This window comes from Sinocyclocheilus rhinocerous, unplaced genomic scaffold (assembly GCF_001515625.1).
Source record: "Sinocyclocheilus rhinocerous isolate Xijiao unplaced genomic scaffold, SAMN03320098_v1.1 scaffold1528, whole genome shotgun sequence".
Taxonomy (NCBI): Eukaryota; Metazoa; Chordata; class Actinopteri; order Cypriniformes; family Cyprinidae; genus Sinocyclocheilus; species Sinocyclocheilus rhinocerous.
The window spans coordinates 110,312-115,986 of record NW_015647450.1 but is presented as its reverse complement, the minus strand read 5'-3'; the positions used below and the strand labels follow the sequence as shown (position 1 = coordinate 115,986).

At 38.7% G+C, this 5,675-nt stretch overlaps 1 long non-coding RNA gene across 1 annotated transcript in view; it reads right to left on the bottom strand.

Annotated features, from left to right (window-relative positions):
* Window positions 1–5,006, bottom strand: part of LOC107709153 (uncharacterized) — a 16,849-nt gene extending 11,843 nt beyond the window's left edge. Inside the window, exons 1-2 of the long non-coding RNA XR_001636458.1 lie at window positions 4,974–5,006; window positions 4,815–4,841 (exon numbers count right to left, since the gene is read on the bottom strand). This is a non-coding gene — a long non-coding RNA (uncharacterized LOC107709153). The remainder of the gene's footprint in view (window positions 1–4,814; window positions 4,842–4,973) is intronic.
* Window positions 5,007–5,675: the final 669 nt, after the last annotated feature.

Genomic DNA, 5,675 nt, shown 5'->3' with positions numbered 1-5,675 from the left:
CGATCTCGCGTCCCCACGTGGGACCTGGCAGTGGTGCTAGAAGCTCTCTGTAAGCCTCCGTTCGAGCCAGTCGAGGAGATTTCTGATCGATTTCTGCGAGCACTGGACGCATACATCCACAGAACTGCCCTGTGGAGGAGGGCGGACCAGCTGCTTGTTTGCTACGGTCCCCCTAAGAGAGGTCTTCCAGCTACAAAACAGATCCTCAGTCGGTGGATAGTGGATGCCATCTCCATCTCTTATGAGTCCTCTGATCTCCCCTCGCCATTAGGGGTGAAGACTCACTCCACTCAAAGTGTGGCGGCCTCTAAGGCTTTTTTAGCAGGTGTTTCTATGCAGGACATCTGCAACGCTGTAAGGGCGAGAGCAAGCCACGTTATAGGTTGTGCCTGTTGTGCCTGTGCGTGGTTTGTTTGGGAGCGAGGCACGCAGAGTCGGCTCTCGAGGGGGCCGGCTGCCCACATTGCGTCACTCCACTCGAAGTGTGGCGGCCTCTAAGACCTTTTTAGCAGTTGTTTCGATGCAAAACATCTGCAACGCTGCGGGTTGGTCAACGCCCATTACCTTTGTCAGATTCTACGGTCTAGACATGCGAGCCACTCCTGGCTCTTCTGTTCTCAAGCCCTAGCTGTGCAGGCTTCCACACTAGGCAGAGATTTGAAAGTCTGACGGCGTGGGCATTCTCGTTCCCGAAGCGTTTTCCGACGCACCTCGAGTTCCTGAAGAGGAACGTCTCAGGTTACGTATGTAACCATGGTTCCTCGAGGGAACAAGACGCTGCATCTCGGGGCCATACTTCCGGCATCCCTGCCAGCGCTTGCTTCATTCCTGAAGCTGACACCGGCTCCGCCGCATGTGCTTTTATAGCTTCCTGGTCACGACGTCACCCGCCCGTGACGTCTCGCCCAGCTATTGGATTGATTTCACATGTGATTCAGAGCGTGGTCACAGAAGGCGTTCCCGAAGCATTTTCTAACGCAGTGTCTCGTTCCCTCGAGGAACCATGGTTACATCCGTAACCTGAGACGTTTTAAAGGTACTCAGCTCTTACAAATATTGCTACATAGTGCCCGTAAGTGTATTTTGTTGCAATGGATAACGGCCATAACCCCTTCGGTGGCCCAGTGGATAAGTATCACTAAGGGACTCATCCCTAACGAAGCCTACTCCACAGCGCTAAGAGATAAACCCTTTAAGTTTCATAGGATCTGGGACCCCTTTCTTAGATATCTAGGTGTAGATGCGGAACATGTTATCCTTTGGAATAAAAAATCTAGCATGGAAGGATAGAGGTAAGATGAATGACCCCCCCCCCCTTTTATATATACCTCTCTTTTCAGTTATATATTCCATGTATAATGTCTGTGATCCCTTCCTCTGTATTTTGCTGTCTTGTTTGTACTTTGTTGTATTATTGTATGTATTGCATATAAAATGTACAACCACACCAAACCGATTTAAGTGCCGTAACTTCAAATTAGGTCTTAAATTTAGCGATTCATTTAAACTTTGTAGTCTCACCAATAAACCACCAAGACAGTTTAAACATTTTCATGATATTTAATCCTTACAATGTCTTTGAGTCCCGAACAGCTTAGCAGGGTTAAGGCTAGAAGGGATACAGCTGAAACTACTGGGCATGCACACATCAATTTAGCGTAATTTTTGTCACACTGTACAATAATTACTTTAAGGGGTAGGTTTAGGGTTGGAGTAGGTGTAGAATTTAATAAAACACAATCTAATAGGTAGAAAATTGAATGTATTGTTTTTTTGTTTTGTTTTTTTGTTTACCGGAAAAACTTTTACCCAGGATTTCAAAAACCCGGAAGTGTAAAATTGGCCTATCAGAGCAAAGTTGGCCAAAAGGCGCGATTGTCATTTGCAGTACTTCATGGGATTGTAGTTTTATTTACCCAGTTGGCTGTAACACACATAGTCTCGTACTTCTGTCTTTTTGACAAATTTTCAAATATTTTTATTTCAGATCGAATATTGTACATGTTGTGATTCACATTGTAGCTGGTTGTTATGATTCATGGCTTATAACGCTTTAAGCAACAAATCTCCAATGAGGAAAAGTGAATGAAAATACTCCCGGAACCATATGTCTGTCGAAAAAGTGGGCGGACGCTGGGCAGTCTTGCACAGACTTCAGAAACAGTGATACAGACTTGCATTGAACCGGGGAAAAAGCCAGCAGAGTTGGTAAGTGAGAATATACACATTATGGTGTAAATCATTAAGGTTTACTATATTCTTCTTACATTTAGCCATGGTCACATGCGGACTTATTGATTAATTGATGCATTCATGTGCTATAGAAATTAAAGTAAATACAATTATCCTAGGTAAAAATTGCACACGAGTGCACTTGTTTCAGTAGCACGTGAACGCAGTTGTAATCTGTGTGTTGTAAATACAATAAGCTAACATATCACTACTCCTGAAAATGTCAGTCATTGTCTTATGTCACTTAAATTTAATCGTCTTTGGCAGATGACGCAAATTAGGGTTGTAACCGTCATTTTGATGGTATTTGTGGTTGGAGCAAATGTCTGTAAAACTATATATTAAAGGGGTCATATGATGCTGCTAAAATGAACATTATTTTGTGTATTTGGTGTAATGATGTGTTTATGTGGTTTAAGGTTAAAAAAACACATTCTTTTCCACATACTGTACATTAGCAACAATACTACAGCGAGAATAAAAGTTACGCCTTCTTTTTTTGCGTGAACATTTGGGCGGCGTTATGCAAATTTTCCCAGATCGTGACGTAGGTATGTGGGGGTGTGTTAGAACGAGCCGTTTTAGGTAGGCGTGGCTGACTCTTAACTTTTATAAAGAATATCTTTGGATTTGAGACTTTAGTCTTTGCAACTTTACAGATCTTCTTTATGCACCAAGAGCTTGTGACACTCCAAAGAGAAAGGAAAAATTGAAATCGCATCATATGACCCCTTTAAATTACAGTTAACATTTTAAAATTTTTGTTTGACCAATATTTTTCAATTTCATTAGTGGTGTATGTCATGTTGAAATTGAGTAAATGCTTGAAAAGAGGGTATACTTGTTCCTTTATTCTATTTCAATTTGAATGTAATGCATATATATTTGAAATGAACTAAACAATTTATAATTAGGCATCGATAATATACAGTATATTATCATCGTCCATACAGTCCAAATGTTACAAGAGATGAATTGGTGTGAAAAATTGGTATCACATTTATAGTGACCAAAATGATCACAATCAAAGACCATTACATTGAAATTTTGGATACGTGGCCAGGAAACTCCCTGGATCTCAATCCCATAGAGAACCTGTGGTCAGTCCTCAAAAGGCGAGTGGACAAGCAGAAGCCCAAAAATTGTGATCAACTCCGAGAACTAATAAGGCAATGTCACAAAGCAAGAGTGATAAAGAAGTGGCTCGAAGATCATTACATTGAAATTTTGGATCCGTGGCCAGGCAACTCCCCGGATCTCAATCCCATAGAGAACCTGTGGTCAGTCCTCAAAAGGCGAGTGGACAAGCAGAAGCCCACAAATTGTGATCAACTCCGAGAACTAATAAAGCAAGAATGGATCACCATCAGTCAGGATTTGGCCCAGAAGCTAATATCCAGCATGCCAGAGTGAATTGCAGAGGTTATGAAGAACACAGGGGTTAAAGCAAAAAAAAATCCTGAGCCTGAACTTTTTTCCGGGGGCGGGGTGGAAAAAAAAAAAGGTATCTGTTGTAGCCATTTTAGAAAATAAATGTTTGTTTTATATTTATGTTTAAATATTATTTGTTTGTTTTGTTTAATCTGTTAATTATGAAAAAAAAAAAAAAACTTCCGTAAACGTCATAAAGGGCATGGTAATGAATTGGACGGCAGACATAATTTTTGACCATTTCATACGTTTTGTTTTGTGGAAAGTACTTTTTTAATGAATTTCGTTTTGTATAATTTGTATCTTAATTTTAATCGATGATTTGTTGATCAATAATTGAATCAAATAAATAAATAACAAGACAAGAACGCATTGTGGAATAAAGTGCTTGATGAAATGCAAACCCACCCTTTGGGAAAAAGGCCAAAACATCAAGTCAAAAATTGTCTGAGTTTCTGTGGATCACTTTGGATTTATATGACGGATTGTGGAGCAAATCATTTCATGGACTTTGTGGAAACTCAACGGATATATGCTTCATGCTTCACCGTGAGTAATGGGATTTGAATGAAAGACGCTGTGCGGCCGTTGCTCTCAATGATTTGTTTGTTGAAGATTAGTTTGTTTAAAGATTTGTAAGACAAGTAAAAGAAAGAAAGAAAGAAAAAAAAGGGTGTGGTACTGAATTGGATGGCAGAAATGGAGTGGGTCAGACATAATTTGACCACTTCATACGTTTTGTTTTGTGGAAAGTATTTTTATTTATTATTATTATTATTATTTATTTATTTTGAACGAATGAATGAATGAATTTCGTTTTGTATAATTTGTATCTTAATTTTAATCTATGTTTTGTTGATCAATTATTGAATCAAATAAATAAATAAATAACAAGACAAGAGAACGCATTGTGGAATGAAGTGCGTGACGAAATGCAAACCCAATACATGCTTCCGCAGCCTTGAGAAAAGGCCAAAACAGGATCATTCCTCCTGAGCAAATCTGGTGGTAATGCTGAAATTTGAATTGACTGAACACACTCTGGGAGCAACAAGATTAAGAAGTTTTTAGGAATTTCTAGAGGTGTGCAGTGCCAAACACGGGAGGAAGATAATAGATTATAATAATTAATGATATAGTGGAAAACTTACCTGGTGTTTGTCCATTGATTATTTCAGCTGTCAAATACAGAATATACACATTATGCTTTAATAACTGGAAAGCATAGTTAGTTTACTTATTTAAATGTTTCATTCTAATGTCAGATTCTTGGTCACAATTCTGTATTGCTAGAGCTATAAACCCCTCACCATTAATGAGCAGCAGTAGAGACACGCACAATGAGATTAAAAACCTCATTATGAGAAACTGCCCCTCCTGCACCTGCACATTTATAAGTACACACATACGCACACACACACACACACACACACACACACATGTATAGACATTGTAAATACACTTTACGATAAAAGATAAGAAGTAAATTAAGAAGCAAACATATTATAGAATAAATATTATTAAAAAAACTTAAAACATTAATGTACACACACATTTTTGCTAAAAGTGTAAATACAATCTTCGGAACAAGCATTGGTGTATTTACACAAAGAGAATTACTATTTTAGAAAAATACATTAAAAGCAGATGGTTTGAATAAAAGAAAAGTTTTTTTTGTTTTTTTTTACCAGAGAAAAATGCAGAGCAGAGCAAACTCAGGGAGATTCTCTCTTCAGCAGCTTTACCAGAATACAGTGATGCTGAACTGCAGGTGTCAGAATCTGATCAGCACCTTTATTTATATATGTGGGCAGACCATGACTGAAACTAAACGTATCACTCAACAATACCTTAAAACCAGTTTTTCCTTTCCACACCTATTTGTTTGCCATTTAATCAGTGTCACCTTTAGTCACCTGTGTTTACATAGCATGTTATACAATACAGATTGTTTCAAAGCAGCTTTACAGGAATAAACAGGAAAGTCATGATTCAGTGATGCAATTAGAGAT